The sequence below is a fragment of the Protopterus annectens genome, chromosome 5.part0, assembly GCF_019279795.1.
Source record: "Protopterus annectens isolate FY-2018-M chromosome 5.part0, PAN1.0, whole genome shotgun sequence".
NCBI classification, from domain to species: domain Eukaryota; kingdom Metazoa; phylum Chordata; order Ceratodontiformes; family Protopteridae; genus Protopterus; species Protopterus annectens.
The window spans coordinates 42,867,850-42,887,668 of NC_056735.1; positions in this window are offsets into that span (position 1 = coordinate 42,867,850).

Sequence of the window (19,819 nt, forward strand, 5' to 3'; positions counted from 1 at the left end):
CAAATGATGAAGTGTAGCCCTGCTAATAGGAACAGTTGTCTCAGACTGACACCTGCAGTCATAGACTTCAACCAACCTATAATGAAGGTTATCCATGCTAAGATGCATGATTCAGCCTGCATTTTCTACATACATTAAGTGTTGCCTGTTTTTGTTTTATCTTTATTCCTCTCCTTGATGTAGAAAACAACTTGATTGCTTTTAGAAAACATTATATTTTAGCCACTGAAAAAAATTCTGTTTTTATTGCCATTATCAGATTTTCTCCATAGAAACATGAGAACCAGATACACAGTTGTCTTCATCTACAAGCTTCTCATGTTGCACTGTGCACATTTATTTGCTAAAGGATAAACATTTTGCTACTTTCAATTTTATTGTATTTACTTGTTTCCACTTAAAATGTGTTGTTAGATCAAGCCAAGGGGCTTAATACGGATATTCCCCTATGTAAAAGCAAGAAAAAGCTTATCAGTTTTGCATAGCTCATGCTCCATATACTTTTACAACCATCTTTCACTTTAGTGACCTTAAGATTATAGCCTACTACCCCTAAACATGCTTTTGTCGAGGCTGTCTGCTCTTTTACATTGCAGTGCCTACATTTCATAAAACTAAACAAGAAGAAAGAAAGAAAGAAAGAAAGAAAGAAAGAAAGAAAGAAAGAAAGAAAGAAAGAAAGGAGAAAAAAATGCAACTGTTTCCTTTGGTATCCCTATAACACACAAACATAATTGAAAATGCTTTACTATATATAATGCAGTATATGCCATGTTTTATAAAAATACTGTTAAGAATAAAAATTGCTTTACTTACACTTATTGCTTTCCTTTCTCATCCCTCCTTAATGATCTTCCAAACATTAATAACATGAAATAGGGCATATGTTTTGGTGACCCTACAAGTTTACCAAATTTAAAAAAGTCCAATATTTCCAGTTTTTTTTGTTCCACCATATTTCACAAATATGACTGATGCTTTGTAATCCCACATGTATTCATTAATTTCTGAATTGCTGTTGTTGTTCTCTTAATCTCCATCTCAGAACTTCAGTTTCTGGTTCATTTCCAATGTACTCCTGGTTATTCTGTTTAGTTTGTGTGCTTTTCTCTGTCTCGCTCAAGTATTTCCTTTGGAACACAGGAACAAGTTTCACTGGCATAATCTTGATATGAGCTTTGCTATCAGAACAATGAGAAGCAGAGTCCCCTTTTGTTTGATGGCTCACTTTTTGTTGACAACATTTTGTATTTCCTCTTTAGCATGTTCTGCATCAAAAATTACTCTCCAAGAAAAAATATATTGAAGGTAGCTGGATACGTAGCTTGAATCTCACTCCTACCCCTTGACATTCCCTGATTGCTGGAATAAATTTAGTCCTCTTCTGCCCTGTGTACACTGAGTAATCATTTTCCACAAGCATTCTACTGTCTCTAACTTTTAGTACTTTGTCTTCCTGCCACAGTTTTGCCAGAATCAACTCTTTCTGTTGAAATTATTGCATCTTTTCTATTAGCTGTCTTGGCTGCTTTCTCATGACCAGGTTTGGAGCATATAAATGATGCGCCCTTTCAATTAACAACTTCTACTGTGGAATAACAGTCCAGTCACTTATTTGTGCTTTCATAAAATGAATACAGTCTATTCCTTCCATTTGTATCTGGTACAGAAGAAAATCTCAGATTTACCCTTCATGCTCTGTCTTTTAATTCTACCATTTTTGAAACATCTCTTCTCGAGCAGTCTCAAACTCAGATAGCCCTTTTTTTCAGTTCAGTCTTGATTTTTGCAGTTTTATCATCTCCTCTCAATATTTGTTTAAAGCTGCTTCAATTTTTTCCAGCCTTTTGTTATTTGAGTTGATATACTCCTTCAGTATATCACTTATTTAAATCATCTTTGAGTACATTTGACTTATTTTCCTCTAGATTGCTGGAAGGTATGTCTTTCACCAAAGCTGGAGCTTGAACTGCTTTTTGCTGAACAGCTGCAAGATTGTTCCCAACCAGTGTTTTGTCCTGACCTTTTATGGCTTTTTTTCTTTAAGGTTCTCTAAATTTCTTTTTTGCTGGCATCCAAGTAGTGCACTTACTACCAAAAAAGACAAATTCCCTGGCTCTCTTTTCTGAATTTCTGTTTTCACACTGTGGGAATTGAAATAAAGCTGTATCTCAATGTGCGGACATCTTGGAAGTCAGTTCAAGCTGCATATTAACCTAGTTTTATTCTGTGCTCTACTGTTCCAATGAAGTTGCATTCAGTTCTGGGGATACTTTAGTATGATTGTATGAAGTACTCTCAAAAAAGAACTAGTCTATCATATTTAATTAACTTCTAGTTTTTCCATTAGATCATGGAACTGTGAGGTGAAGTAACATTTCTTTTTGTCCCCAACATTGTGACATCACAAATTTAGTATTTAGAGGTGTAGAAGAATTTGACAGTGTGTGTGTGTGTGGGGGGGGGGCTTTCCCTATATGAAAAGCTTCTTTTTCTGTTTTTGTCAAATTACTCTAACCAAATGTCAAGTTTTCAAAAAGCAATTTAAATACAACACTAAAAGTGCCACATGCACTTGTTTCTGTTTCCTTTTTGTGAACTCTTACATTTTCTTTCCTGTGTTTGTCTCACCATCTGTTACATCATATAGGCTAAGCAGACCATGGTAATTAAGTTAGCTAATTGAGTCTTACCCATTTGTATCACTGATTAGATGTTTCCCCTTACTTCAAAGCCTATACATGGCACATAGAAGGAAAACATTTTTAATGTTACTGTCCTGATTATTTTCTTTCTTTTTTAGCACCTTTGTTGAATTATCATTTAAGACGCAGGCATACATTTATATATAAGAAAATAAACCATGTTAACCTGTTCACATGTATACAATTATCATCAATCCAACATTAGATAAACTGATCAATTCCAGCCTTCCCTTAAGCCTTACTCGTCCTGCAAACATTCCCTGTATGTATTGCTCCCACAATTTCCATTTGTTTTCTATGAAATTTGCTCTTATGCTTTTTAAAGATCCCACTTCCAGTTCCATTATCTGTGTTACAGTATTCACTACTTCAAATACAGTTGGGTTAGACTCTGATTTCCATTCTGTAATAATTGCTTTTTGGCAGCCACCATAATTAAACTTAATGAGGCCTTAATATGTCAAAGCAATTCAGATCATGTATCCCTGCTCAGAAATCATTTCCTTAGTTACATCTATTTGCTCACCCACTATTTCTGACTGAGTACTCTGTAGGCAATTTTTGAAGTCTGCCAAGTTATTACAATCCCAAAGCATATGTTCCGATTACCTCTTTCTTCCCCATCACACCTCCAATATTTGCTGTCTACCTGGGGGAAATTCTTTGGAGTCTGCTAGGGGCTATGCAAATACTTCCAAGCAAAAATCCTGAATCCTCTGGACTGTGTTGCAAATTTGGAAGCCATACATATCTCCTCAAATTGTTTCCTTGTGAATTGCTTTATCCAATCTCTTTTTGTAATTTTTTCTAACCTGCTCTGATTAATTCCTACAGTATTTTATATGGCCTACTACTTATCCATTTTTAATAGTGGCTTCTATTGTAGATTCAGCTAAAAGCTCTACCAGAGCAGGTCTTTCACTTAGGATTCTCCTAGCCCTTTCTATTTGCCTATATTCTAATATCAATAGGGAAGACAGTCTGTAGCCTGTAGTCCAAATTACTTCTTGGCCTTTTCCTACTCTACTCTCTTTTTATATATTTGCTCCCAATGCCTTCACTCCTTTGTCAATTCTCTCCAGTAAATTCAAGCCCCATCTTGCCTATTCTGTACCTCAAATTGGAGCTATCCCTATCAGTAGAATCTCCTTTTTCCATTCTTGCGTTGGCCTAGTTCTTAAAATACCTTCTGCTACTTTATAAATATAATATTCCGTATGGCCGTTGTTATTTTCCTTAAGAATCTGAATCCAAAATGCCATTATTTCCTTTTTTCTTGAATCTCCACCCTGCTTCGTCATCATGTCCTGATTATTTTTGGGCCGTAATTGATTTTGCAGTTTTTCCACTATGCATTTTCTGTAAACGTTTATATATTTTCTTCTGGTGTTTGTTACATCATTTTTGCACTGTATGCTGTGTTTGATTGAGGTAAATTGGAGATGAAGAGGATTTCCCCAATTCTAACTACAATAAATCTAATTATAGTGTTAAAAGACTGTGACTACCTCAGAAGCCAGATCAGCCTAAGCAAATCCGTTTATCACAGGGATCAGATGTCTTACCCTTGGACATTTAACTATAGTTATTAGTTTGGAAAAAGCAAGTTGCTCAGCTACTTTTTCAAGTCCAATATTCAAATAAAATGCAGTATCAGATATGACCAGAAAAGCAAAGTAAAGAAAATACAGTCTCCTGCTGACAGTCAAAAAAGAAGTTGTAAGCTGATAAAGAGAGAACCACAGTGAATAATCTGTTCATAAAAGGATTTTCTCTCTCTGCATCTAGCACAGGTGCTCACATGATAGCAGCTTGTGACACACCTGCTCATTGCCACTCACCTGAAGAATCAAGCACTGAAACTCCTGTTAGCCTGATATCCCATTTCTACTCAGCACTTCCAATACCTGATCCTATGAACTACATAGCCCTACTAGAACCTAAACCCTAAACTTAAAACTCCCACCCAGTTCCCGACATGACTCCTCGGTCCCTTACCTTAAACTTTCACTTACCCTCACCAAACCTAAAGTTCCTGATCATTCCTTAAACCTAAAACTCCCTTCCCGTTCACTAAACCTAAAACTCCTTGGCCTCGAGGCACTGGTTTTTGAGGACTTCAGACTCGGGCACCTGTAGAATACTGCCTCTCTCTCTATCTCTCTCTCTCTATCTCTCTCTTCCTCTCTGTCTCTCTCTCTCTCTCTCTCTCTCTCTCTCTCTCTCTATCTCTCTCTTCCTCTCTCTCTCTCTCTCTCTCTGTCTCTCACTTTATTTCTCTCACTCTCTCTGTCTCAATAAAATTACATCAGGGAAGTGAAATCCTTGACTGTAAAACAAATTGTTAGAAAAATGTGTATTTAAATATATGAGAAATGCTAGTTTAAAAGCAAAGTAGTATATAATGCATTTTATTCTATTAATCATATAGTAGTAAAATTAATTCATGTCTAAATGTGAAGTAGTTTTGAAACTGCAGTGTGGCTTGAAGCAAAGCTGATCTCTGACCCTGGCAGAATGCTAGCTTAGCAAGTTTTAATGTTTATGCTTTTCACAAGTGATTATCTGCTGGGTCAGGAAATTAAATGTGTGAAATAATGAAATCTTCTGCTCTTTCCTGTTGGAATGATTTGGCCTTGTATATGTGTTACTGAGATAGCACACAACTGTGTGAGAAAGTGTAACAGAGAACAAAGACATGCATTAAAAGACTGAAGCTGCTATTGTATTCGAACTGATATGAAACCTTGAAGTAGTAACTTTACAGAAAGACATTATGTCTGACCAGCTGGATAGCAAGGCCGTATTGTATCTAGAGGAAAAGTTTTTTTTTTAAATATACAGCATCAACAGCTTTATGAATAACAGATTGTAAGCTAAAAGTGATGTAGATGCCCTGTGACATATCACGTGAGTAAGGTGGGCATAGCTTAAATGTTAAACCTATATAAAATTGTGTGCTTCCTGTTTCATGTCAGACAAAATTCTGTACTTGTACGTTTTTTGCCTCCTGGTGTACACTAGTAAACTTTTGAATCTGAACCTCCTGTGTATTGAATTCTTAATTTTATTTAACAGTTTGGTCCTTCTTAGCCGAAAAATTCCCTCAGACAGCTGCAGATCAGAGACTACCGGTGGTCAAATACTGCGCAGGAGAAGTTACGGAAACGGTTCTTCTTGGGTGAAAAGACCTCCGACTGAATTGTCGTGTAAAGAGGCTGGCCACTTTCTGATCTGTGGCCGAAGAGTGGACATTGAACAGTTCAATATCGGAGGCTCAGGTAGGAAGAATTTGCCTTTTTTCTGTTTTAGATCAGGGACTAGGTTACAGTATATTGTTGTCAAGATTTGTTTTGCAGATCAGGGACAAAAGGAAGTACTGTATATTTGGTCATAGATCAGGGTAACAGAATAAGGTAGGCAGTTATTCTAGATAAACTGTAAACAGGAACTAAGAACTTGATATCACGTGATAAAAAAGGGTTACGTAACATTTTCTTTGACATGGGTAATCAGTGCACCAAAACCTCGCGAGATCCGGCCCTAACCAAAGACGCAAAATACATGCAATTACAACGTTCTGATAACGTTAGGTATTATACGAAATGGGTTAGTAAATATGAATTTGATGGTAAACTAGATAAAACTTCACTAGTTAAACACCTTAAACAGCTTAAATCTGATGCGGGAGTTCAGGCAAAAAAGCAGCGCCAATTATGCATTCCTCAAGCACACAGGTGGATTGAGGAAGCAAATCGTAGAGAACAGAAGCTTAAAAATTCAAAAACATTATTTTTAGACAAAGAGGATAATAACTTGGTAGTAGTGACAGCTCCTCCTCCTCCTCCCTTGCCCCCTCCCTTACCCTTTTCAGGATATGAAGTGAGTGGACAGGCTGGTCCGCCTTCGCGTTATCCTGAAGTTTCAGCAAGACCACAACCATTTGTTAGAGATCCTATTGAAACTAGGCCCCGAACATGTAAGACACATAGGGACACAGAATCATACCAAATAGAGAGAAATCTACAGGATGAGAGTGAGGAAGAAATATGCCCACTTATAGAAGTTCCAAATCCTCAGGCACGACAGGAAGGGCAGGATCCAACACTCTTAGTATATAGACCATGGACACCGGAGGACATCCGGAAGGCTACTGAGGGAATTCCCCATCCGAAAGTTAATTTTATGAAATTTTTAGAAGATTTACAAGGCATGAGGTTGAGTTACCACTTGAATGGGGAAGAAGTAGAAAAAGTAGTAAGACAAATTTTAGGTCCAGATTGGCACATGATTTGTGGCACCTGGAATCCTCGTAATGCAGAGCTTAGACCACTCCCACATCGTGACGCAGAGTTAGACAACAGAGTGAAAGGTCTGACAGACTGAATCTCTGAGAAATGGAAACCTAGAGCAGACTGGACTTGCATTAATCAATGCATACAACAGGAAAATGAGACAATAGATGGATATTATGCTAGATTATTAGAATGTTTTAATAATCATAGCGGTATGTCGGTTCCTGAGAACCAAATGAATGATTCCCCATATGAACAACAATTAAAAAATGCATTTTTGAAAGGTTGCAAGGTAAGGCGTGGGATGAACGCTGCTCGTCCGAACAAATTCCAAAAGAGACTGATGTACAAAGTTTTATATTTGCCATCATTGATCAAATAGACAAGCTAGAGGGAAATTGGAAGAATCAGCTAGCATTGAAAGAAAGTGTATGGCAAATTAAAACTGATGCAACAAGATTTCCAGGCCTCAATGACTCCATTAGCATCAAGCCCTTTCTTATAAGCGATTAAGTATTATTTCACTTCTCCAAATCTTATATCATGCAGTCATTTTTTATCATATTTATTATTTATATTTATATTTATATATTTATATATTCATTTATTATTTATATATTTATATATTTATATATTTATATTTATATCTATATATATACATTCATATTTATATTTAACATATTTATATACTTATTTTTAATACTTATACACATAGTTATTTTTTATACTATACACCTCATATCCAAATTTTTTTATATGCATATTAAGGTTATTTTTTAACAATGTACAAGTGGATTTATATATGATTATTTTTAAATATTTTTATACATTCATATTTATATATATTCATCACATACTAGTTTATATTGTACCTCATGTCCATTAATATATATATATATATATATATATTTTTTTTTTCATATACTTAGGGAAATAAGTACATCTTTTCTTTAATCAGATCTTGCATATTTAAATGTCCCACTAATTTAAATAGGTAGTACTCTTATGTATATTATAGAAGCAAATATAACATTATCCATCTTCAATACGCATTTTTATATGCATCCTTATATGTATTTTTATAAGTTTGTACAGCTGGATGCTTTATGAGTTCTAAGTCTTGCAAGCACAAGATGATGGTGTATGTCAACAGCAGCCTATTCCGCTGTTTGAAAAATTGTGTTGTCACTTTAAAAAGTTTTAAAAAGGTTTTTGGCGCGGTTTTTCTAACCGCTGATATTTTAGTATAAATGTTCTACATTTCACACTGTTTTGCTGTTCTGAAGAAGACTGGCTTGTGATCCAGTCGAAAGCACTTAACTCCATTGTTTTCATCATTTTCATGTGTGGATATTACTGAACTTTTTTGTTTTCCTGTGCGGATTTTACTGAATAAACAGTTGATACCTCAAAGAGAAGATTTGCCTTTTGTACATCAGTCTCTTTTGGAATTTGTTCGGACGAGCAGCGTTCATCCCACGCCTTACCTTGCAGCGTTTTTGGCTTTTTTGCGGTTTTGGTTTGATTTCTGCATTTTTGAAAGGTTGCATTGCACCTATTAGTAGCTTCATTACGAAGCATATGATAGACCATCGAACAGGGAGGCTACAAGCCTTACTCGAATACGCTAGACATGCTGAAAGACATTTTAATAGTAAAAAGAAAAAGAAGGCGCAAGTCTTCACTGCTGAAGACGGAGCTGAAGTATTTGTATTACAGTCAGGTAAAAAGGGCAAGAAGAATGCCCAGGGAAACAAACAGTCTGACAAACGATCAGAAGATTTTGAAGAGAGGAAAAAGAAAGGTGAATGCTTCAAGTGCAGGAAAAAAGGACATCTAGCAAGGGATTGTAGGCAAAACAAAAAGGTAATTACAGAAGATAAGGGAGATGAGGACTGACTATATGATAGTGAGGATACATCAAGTGAAAGTCAGAAATCATCAGAAAAAGTTAATAAACAAAAAGCAAATGTAAATGTGATAGAAGGAGTAGAGGAAGTGCAAGTAGATGTGGAGGATGAAGAAAGTGAAATTTTGGATTTAGCATTATTGAGCTTAGAGCTCTACTTGGCAGATACGAAACCGGAAGTTACACTTCTGGTAGAGGGAAGGGAAGTCAAATTCCTGTGTGATTCAGGAGTGTCACGGACTTTGATACACCCCTCCAAGTTACCAGAACATTCCGAATCACCTGATTATATATAGTAAAAGCCGCAAATGGACAACTGTACAGGGAGCCACTTTCCCATGATATAGCAATAACTGACCCTGTTTCAGGTATGACCCAGAGAAGTAAAATAGTTGTTTCTGCAAAGTGTCCAGTAAACCTATTGGGCAGGGACCTTATGCAGATATTTGGCATAGCAGTAGTTCCAACTGTACAAGGTATGGAGGCACAGAGACAAATGGATACCTTTGTAGTGCGATCGGAGGGTGAAACTTTCTACTGGTACAGCCAGGACCTGGTCACGACTGGTCCAGGGGCAGTAACCGAGGAACTGATGAACGTAGCCATCAGTAAAACCCCCTCCCTTGACACTGATCAACAGCATTTGTTACACTGTACTCTATACTACTGTACTACACCAGGACCTGATAGAGAATATGAGCAAGAATTGTTTAGAAATCGTGCAACTAGATTGGTTTTGCGTACTTTGTACTGGGATACTGAGGGGAACAGTGTAGTTAGCTGTTCATTACCTCAAGAATTCCTTGCATTGTATAGATCAAATCGGTTGCCACATGTCAGCTTGACAAAGAACAAAAGTGTCAAATGGTCAGATTTAGGAGAAAAAGTAACAAGATGGGAGAAACAGACTGATTTAGAACTGTCAGAACAAGGAATACAAAAACAAAAACTGAATTGGTTAGCACAGACACATCCAGCTGTACACTTGCAATCTAACGAGGACAGCTGATTAGCATTTTTATTAAAAGAAGAAGAAAAGGTTTTATGTGAAATTCCAACAACTCTTTGGTCAACAGGCAAGTCAGATGTAGGACTTATTCGAACAGCAGGACCAGTTACAATTACCCCAAAGTCAGCTTTTAGACCACAGAAAAGACAATACCCTTTGAGAAAGGATGCAGAAATAGGAATTAAGCCTATAATAGCAGCATTACTCAAAGAAGGAGTACTGGTAGAATCTCCTGATTCACCATGTAATACACCCCTATTTCCTGTTAAAAAAGCAAACTGGGAATGGCAGATGGTACAAGATTTACAAGCTGTAAACAATGCAGTAATACCTAGAGCACCTACGGTGCCAGACCCACATACCTTGTTAAACGATTTAGGACCACAACAGAAGTATTTCTCTGCGGTAGATATTAGCAATGCTTTCTTTTCAATACCTATACATCCTGATAGTCAATATTGGTTTGCATTTACATTTCAGGGTAAAAGGTATACGTATACTCGACTACCACAGGGATATTGTGAGAGCCCAACAATATTTGCAAAAGAAATGGCTAGCAACCTGGCAGGGTTTACCCCACCGTGAGGTAGTCAAATTCTACTTTATGTAGATGACATCTTGCTAGCAGCCCCCACCCAGCAACAGTGCAGGGAGGATACTGTAGCATTATTGAAATTTTTAGCAACACAAGGACACAAAGTAAATAAAAGTAAGTTACAACTTTGGAAAAAACAAGTTAGATACTTGGGATATGTAATATCCAATGAAGGTAGAATATTAGATGAGGAAAGAAAAACAGCAATTTTGCAAGCACCCAAACCAGCAACCAATAAGGAAATGATGTCTTTCTTGGGTACAACTAATTTCTGTCGGAGCTGGATACCAAATTATGCTTTGGAATCTGCTCCACTGACTGACTTGATATATAAGACACCAATGGCAGCACAAGATATTTTACAATGGACACCTGAAGCAGAAACGGCTTTCTGCAGGTTGAAGCAGTTGATAGCTTCTTCATTAGTGTTAGGACTTCCAAATTATCACAAACGGTTCTTTCAGACCGTAGATTGCAAGCAAGGATATATGACGTCAGTATTAACGCAACAACATGGGGACAAGCAACTCCCCATAGCCTATTATTCATCGCAGTTAGACCCAGTGGTGCGATCTTTGCCTCACTGTGTACAAGCAGTAGTTGCAGCTGCAATGGCAGTACAGGCTTCAGCCTCAGTGGTGTTATTCCACCCTCTCACATTGAGAGTGCCTCATGCAGTTGCAATAATTTTACTGCAAGAAAAAGTGGCATACCTTTCTCCTGCTAGACACCTTTCATGTATGACTATACTGCTGAGCCAACCTCATATGACAATTGAACGATGTACGACATTAAATCCATCAACATTACTTCCAACTCCTGCGGATGGCACACCACACAGCTGCCTGCAGGAAATTGAACAGTTAGCTTTACTTAGACAAGATCTTACAGATATGCCCTTGGATAATGCCGAGGTGACATATTACGTGGACGGCTCATGCAGAAGGGGTCCTACAGGGAAGAATCTGGTGGGGTATGCAGTAGTTACAGACACTGAAATTTTAGAAGCTCAATCCTTACTACACAACTTATCTGCACAAGCAGCAGAATTGATAGCTTTGACGAGGGCATGTACTTTAGCAAAAAACAAGAGTGTGAACATATATACTGATAGTATGCTTTTTCTACAGTACATGTATTTGCACAACAATGGAAAAATAGAGGAATGATAACATCTAGTGGAAAACCTATTAATCATGCGCAATTTATTTTGGAGTTATTAGAATCTATTCAGTTACCTACCAAAGTAGCTATTTGTAAATGTGTAGCTCATACAAAACAACATGATAAGATTTCGAAAGGCAATGCACGAGCTGATGCAGCTGCAAAGCAAGCAGCCTCAGACTCAGAAACTTTACTTCTAAATGAGGAATTACAACCCTCTGAGATTTTAGATTTAGACTACAAAAGCAGAGAAACAAAAATGGGTAAAACGAGGTGCAATTCTTGAGAATGGACTGTACATTTCCAAAGAAAGAAAACCGATATTGCCATCTAATTTATTTAGATATGCAGCTTTGTTGAGCCATGGGCAGTGCCATGTCTCAACAGGGGGGATGGTACAGTTAGTAAATCGAATATTCCAAACATATGGATACACAAATTACACAAAAAACTTTTGTGCAGCTTGTCATACTTGTAACAAGCATCATGCACAAGGAGCATTTAAAATCAAGCAAGGAAGTTTTCCTATACCACCATACCTGTTCCATACTATTTGTATGGATTTCATAGAATTGAATAAATGTGAAGGGAAAAAGTTTTGTTTAGTTATTGTAGACATGTTTTCTAAATGGGTAGAAGCTTTTCCAACTAAAAACCCGGATGCAGCAACAGTGGCAAAAGCCCTGATAAATGAAGTAATCCCTAGATTTGGCATTCCAGAGAGGATTCATAGTGACAATGGCACACATTTTGTAAATCAGACGATTCACCAGCTTGGGAGATTTTTTGGTATCTCCTTGAAGAACCATTGTGCTTACCACCCACAGTCAGCAGGACTGGTGGAAAGGTACAATGGTACCCTAAAGAATAAACTTAGGAAGCTAGTAGAGGAGACCCAAAAGAATTGGATATACTGTCTGCCTTTAGCACTGCTGAGTATGAGAACGGTTCCAAATGTAAAGGGTTTGACTCCCTTTGAAATGTTTTTTGGGAGAGCATATTATGTGCCTCAGTGGAAAGCTCTCATGCCTGCAGAGCAAGAGGCTGACAGTTCATTAGCTAGTTATATGAGGAAACTGTTAACAAATAAATCTGTTTTGCAGTTTAACTCTTTTTCAGATAAGGAACAGACCAGACCGGTGGAAGCAGTCTTGGCCCCAGGGTCGTGGATCTGGCTGAAAGTGACGAAAAGGAAGAATTGGGTGAGTCCAAAGTGGGAGGGACCGTACCAGGTTCTGTTGGCAACGCCTACTGCAGTTAGAGTGGCCGAGAGGATGTCCTGAGTTCATTTGACGCATTGTAAACCGGTAAAGAACTTTCAACTTGATAAAAACTTTGTGACTGATATACAACCAGACCGAGATGGCCAAAAACAAAGCGAATAGAAGTTTAGATCAACCCCAGAGATGTTGCATAATCATTTTGTTGAGTATACATTTATTGACTGTAATTGTGACAATTTTCCTCTTGCTGTGGTTTATCCTACACACAACCACACAAGTGAAAGTGGAAAGGCGTGATGAAACGTCTATAGACTGGCATCCAAATTTTAACACATACCTAGCCATGAAACGTGTGTATGCAGAGACTATGAACATTTCAAATTGCTGGGTTTGTACAGCTATACCGACAGCATATGGAGGCCTGATAATGTCCGCTGTCCCTTTGGGGATAAATGAGACTTGGGAGAATTTACTTTTCGACACAGGAACTGTGAGATCACAGGACAAAATAGCTTTATTTTTACCTGTCACACAAAAAGGAGTTGTATGTTTCTATAAAAATGACACTCTCCAGGTGGGCTGGAGCAATTGTAATATAACCATATCTTACCGATGTTATATTAAGAATAGTAATGGCAATACTTTTTGCAATACTAATTATGACTCGTATTTAAACTCATTGAAAACAACTATGAGTGACATTCAAAAAAATCCAGTTTTGTTTAAACAATTGTCAGTTATAGATCAGAAAATGTTTCATGCAGGGCTGATGCGCATTAGTACTAAAGTAGAAAACTGTTATTTTATTTGTGGGAAAAAGGCATATAAATGGTTACCTGAGAATTGGTCCAGCAGTTGTTTTTTGGGTTACTTGGTTCCGGCAATAAGACATACTGCAGAATTACCTTTGGGTAAGATACGAAACGTGAGAGAAACAGCCCAAAAACCTGAATGTCCAGTTAAAAAACCTGTGAATCCAGTTGGAAAGATCGAAGCTGGTTGAAAAGACCATAATTCAGTAAAAGACAAAAGCGAATTGACTCACATGGACTTGAGTGACAGTGTTATATCCTGGGCAGGAATATTCCCAGCCTATGGAGCAGACAAATCAATCTGGGAGCTGAGGAAGTTGTCGAAACTTCTCAAAGTAATGAGTAATGCAACTTTTTCCACCCTAGAACTGGTGACTGATGAACTGAATGCAATGAGAACTGTTGTGCTACAAAATCGGATGGCTCTTGACTTCACCCTAGCGGTGAGAGGTGGTACGTGCGCGCTTATCAAAGAAGAATGCTGTGCTTATTTATATTCGTGACAATTGTCATGAGATAAATAACCACCTAGGGGTAATTCAGCAAGTATCAGCCATGACTGAACCAGGCCCAAACCCACTGACAGACTTTTTCCAGAATCTATTTGGGGGGTGGGGTTCCATCCTAATGAATATTCTGATTGCCATTTGTGTGGGTATACTCCTAATAGGAGCATGTGTTTGCTGTGGAATTCCCTGCATGAAAAGACTAATCAAAGATTTTGTTGATGTATCTGTCACTGAGACTTTTTACCAAGATATTGAGATTGAAAGATTGATCTCAGATGATGCTTTTTCTGAAGTATAGATTGAATGACTCACCTAGCTGAAAATCCTGAGTGGAAAAGGCTAGGAGATGAAATGACACTATGCATACTTCAAAATAGAATAAAAAGTATTAATAGGGGGGAAAATGTTACAAAAATGTGTATTTAAATATATGAGAAATGCTAGTTTAAAAGCAAAGTAGTATATAATGCATTTTATTCTATTAATCATATAGTAGTAAAAGTAATTCATGTCTAAATGTGAAGTAGTTTTGAAACTGCAGTGTGGCTTGAAGCAAAGCTGATCTCTGACCCTGGCAGAATGCTAGCTTAGCAAGTTTTAATGTTTATGCTTTTCACAAGTGATTATCTGCTGGGTCAGGAAATTAAATGTATGAAATAATGAAATCTTCTGCTCTTTCCTGTTGGAATGATCTGGCCTTGTATATGTGTTACTAAGATAGCACGCAGCTGTGTGAGAAAGTGTAACAGAGAACAAAGACATGCATTAAAAGACTGAAGCTGCTATTGTATTTGAACTGATATGAAACCTTGAAGTAGTAACTTTACAGAAAGACATTATGACTGACCAGCTGGATAGCAAGGCCGTATTGTATCTAGAGGAAAAGTTTTTTTTTTTAATATACAGCATCAACAGCTTTATGAATAACAGATTGTAAGCTAAAAGTGATGTAGATGCCCTGTGACATATCACGTGAGTAAGGTGGGCATAGCTTAAATGTTAAACCTATATAAAATTGTGTGCTTCCTGTTTCATGTCAGACAAAATTCTGTACTTGTACGTTTTTTGCCTCCTGGTGTACACTAGTAAACTTTTGAATCTGAACCTCCTGTGTATTGAATTCTTAATTTTATTTAACACAAATCATGCATCATAGTAGCCCCCTGCAGTTCATTTTGTAGTGTAGCAAATCAGAAGATAATAACCACTTAAACTGTTACAGATGTATTACTAATGCAGGAAAGTGCAAGATGTGTTGAAAAGACAGGGTTTTATCAGTTTTTAGGTGTGGTTGTCCCAGACTCGTGTCATGCCCCAAATCATGAAAAATTTCCGCACAAACCTTAATTTCAGATATTTGCATAGATACTGTTTCACTAATGGAATTTTTCTGCATTTGTCTGCAGTAGAATACCATCATGTTGCATTTATACTTCTTTCCTTGGAAATGGGATTTTATAGGTTCATAGGTTCCTAGGATGATACTAGACTACTGGCCTGGAGGCCCTTATAAGCCTAGCCAAGAATTTCGCCCATGTTCCCTCAAAGTCAGCACCTGTTTCCCCTGTCCAGCAAGTGGGATCCCAGGGGTATATTTTCTGTTTCCCATCCAGTCATCCAATGTCCTCTTAAAGAGAGTTAGAGAGGTACTCTGCTTGACATGGAGAGGGAGTCTATTCCCTAGATGGGGGAGTCTTTGGGACACAAATCTATCCCACCAACAAATTCTATTAATGTCACAGATCAGGTTAAGGCCTTGTGTGTGGATTGCCCAAGTAGAGTTCATCTTACGGATATGCAGCAACTCCATCAAGGCTGGGTCTGAAATGGCCTTGTATGCCAGACACAGGTCACTTCTGAGCAGTCTGTATGAGATTGAGTAAAGGGACAGGGCTTTTAGCCTATCTGTATAGGACAGGTGTTTGACCCTGGATTTTTCTGGTCAGGAACCTCTGTGGTCTCTCCAATTGCTGCATGGGAAGGTACATGCTGAAGGGGACATTGTACTCAGTAATGGGTCTGATAAGGGAGGAGTACAGGGATGTTATGACTTATTTGTTCCTGTATAAAATACCCTTATTTATGAGGTGGGCCATGTAGAAAGCCTTCCGTACAATGGAAGCAACATGGTGGTCAAAAGTCAGGTTGCTATCAACCTGGGTGCCCAAGTCCCTTATGACTGACTGCATGCTTAGTACATTGTTATTAATGTGATAATTAGTGGGGATGACATTTTCCCCCAAAAGGGGATAATGATGCATTTCTTGGCATTCTGTTTGAGGCTATGTTTCTGGCACCAGTCATTAGTTTGGGTAAGGCCCTTTTGGAGGATGTTCACATCACTAGGAGAATTTAAGACAGCACCCAGCTTGTAGTCATCTGCAAACTTGGTCAGCCACAAACCACTGGTTTTGGCTTGCACCTCAGGAAAGTATATCCCAAACAGTAGAGGCCCCAAAACTGATCCTTGCAGTACACCGCTTGTTATGGGTCTACTACTAGAAGTGGCCTCCCCTAGTTTGACTGAGTGGGGTCTATCAGTGAGCCAGTTAGCTACCCATCTGGTAACATACAGGTTGATGCCTAGCTGGGAGAGTTTATCTATTATGCCTGAGTGGGGAATAGTGTCAAAGGCTTTGGCAAGGTCAAGGTAGGCGGTATGCACTGTCTTCCTCTCATCCATGACTTTGGTGAATGTTTTAAAGAAGTCGAACAAGTTTAACAGACATGATCTCCCTTTGACAAGACCAAACTGTGTGGAGTCAAGTGTTTGGAGGTTGCCAATGTCCTTGTTTATAAGATCCATGATAATGCATTCCATGGACTTGCAGATCAGGCTATTTTGACTGATGGGCCTATAATTGCCTGGGTCAGTGGACGCTCCACCTTTGTTTAGTGGGATGTCAGTGGCTGTCCTCCATTCAGCTGGGATGAAGCTGGTGCTCAGGCTTTGGTTGAATAGGGTGTCTAATGGAGCTGAGAGCTCATGCCTGAGTTCATGTAGGATACAGCCAGGGATGTTATCAGATCCCATGGAGACTGTATTTTTTGCCTTTGAGAGGGCATTAAGGACTTTCTCCCTGGTGATGAGGGGAGGGGGGCAAGTGCTGAGGATGTCCTGGTTTACTGATGGAGGGGACAGGAGGTGAAGGTTTCACTGAACCTGTCTGCCAGCAGGTTCAAACTAGTATTTGAACACACTCAAGCTAGAATACTACTGTAGAAATGTCATTCTTAACAAGCGTTAAGTAAAACATGATAATTACCAATCTGCCCGCTGTAGGCTGGTAATTGCCAATCTGTACACTGTAGGCTGGTAATTACTGACCTGTACACTGTAGGCTGGTAATTACTGATCTGTGCACTGGTAATTACTGATCTGTACACTGTAAGCTGGTATTTACTGATCTGTACACTGGTAATTATCAATCTGTACACTGTAGGCTGGTATTCACTAATCTGTACACTGGTAATTACTGGTCTGTACACTGTAGGCTGGTAATTACCGATCTGTACACTGGTAATTACTGATCTGTACACTGTCGGCTGGTAATTACTGATCTGTACACTGTAGGCTGGTAATTACTGATCTGTACACTGGTAATTACTGATCTGTACACTGTAAGCTATTACATTCTTCTTCTGGATGTGATTAAACATGTCAGTGATATTCTCTTACAAGTTGTTTCACTTAGTTTAAAAATGCTTCTTAATGGTTGTTGCAATGGTGAAGTTGATCTCACTGATAGAAAATGTGGTTAAACTTTACAGGAAAAGTGAAATTGTTCTTTTTTGTTGATGTTATTTGCAAGGGGATTACAACAAAGGTACCAACCCAAGCGCCAAAATTAACAATATCACAAAGAAAGGATCACAGTAAAAAGTGTACACTAAGAAACAGTTAAGTTCAGATGAATAAAGTATAGTATAAGCCGGTTTCACTACGAATGGACAAATCTGAATGCACCGAGGATCAGAATCCCCGCAATACATTTGCCAAAAAAAAAAAAAGACCAAAAAAACACTTTTTGCCCCGTGCACCCTCGATACCTCCCAAAACATATATATATATATATATATATATATATATATATATATATATATATATATATATATATATATATATATATATATATATATATATATATATATATATATAAAACAACTCCACAGTCACACCAACTTGAAGAATAGGGAAATTCCCCCAAAAGGGCATCCCTGCCAGCAGAACTCATCAACAGTGATTTCCAGTGAACAAACTTCGATCGTTGGCAAGTTGAAACTCTGGCAACTGAAGCTCCGAAGTTCAGTCTTTGTCCACCAGTAGGGTAACATATAAAGAGAACTGTCACAGCACCTCACAACATTGTTACCTATTATGAATGGCATATCTGATTAGCTTTGCATTGTCAGCTTAATCTAGAATCACACCTTGAATAAATATGTTAAATGCAACACACTTTTGCCGTATTCAGTTGGCATTGTGATGTGTTAAATGTTCAACATATTTCCTATATTCATGGTTTTAACTTAAGCACCTTTAGTAAAGTGTTCATACAGGTAAGATGATTATTTTTAAAGCAGACAAGACATTTAGAAAACAAATAGATGTGTTAGAATTTAATATTGTATTATACAGCTAAGCAGAAGTGCCAGGTAATGTGAGGTAAACAAGACAGGCTAGATGGTTACAGGAAACGGTGGCCAGCTAGAAAAGAGGAAGTACATTGGCAAATAAGGAGGAAGGAGGCTGGCAAAGGAGTGTTTCACCAAGTAAAATGTAGATCTCAACAATTTCGGAAAGTCATGCCAACTCTCTTCACAATGTAAGATTTCCAGAGAATATCATGCTTAACTGCTAAAAGACTAAACAGTTCTGCTATGACCAATGAAGGATGGCAGTATTAGAGAAGAACCCTTTCCTAGGACTTGTGGCCTCAGGAGTTTATAGGCAAGGATGAAATTATCTGATACTGAAAAAAAAAAACAAGATGGATGCTGAGTCTTGCAAAGGCTTGACTGTTTATTTTAAGAGGGTGATGGACTTTTCACTGGGATGCAGAATGATACAAACAAAACTACCACAGACTGTGAATGGCTTAAGATAGCCTTAGCAGAATGGACAAAGAAGGCAAAACAAACTGATTTTTTGTCATTACTGAGTATTGAAATGGCAATTATGAGTTATTATTGAGATGACAGGAGTGTTTTTAGAGTAATGGGACATATATCACAGTTGTAATAAAATTACTTGCGCAGTACTATTAAAGGTGATTTAGTTTTAACATAATGACACAACAACCTTGCCTTTTATGCATTTATGCAAACTAGGTATCATGATCTGTAACCATGATCCTGGAAAGGTAGTACTACTGTTCTTAATGATCTGAAATGGAAAAGAAGAGTGATTTCAGGCTTGACAGTGTTGACATTGCTGGTATTTTCGTAAAGTACATGAGATGAGAAATTAGGAAAGGCATACACAATGTCAGAAATATTCAAATATATAGCTCTATCATGAGACAAGCTGAACACAGCAGCAGCTAAAGCTATTCTATCTGATTATACTAGACTATTTAGTTTAAATGCCCACATTGT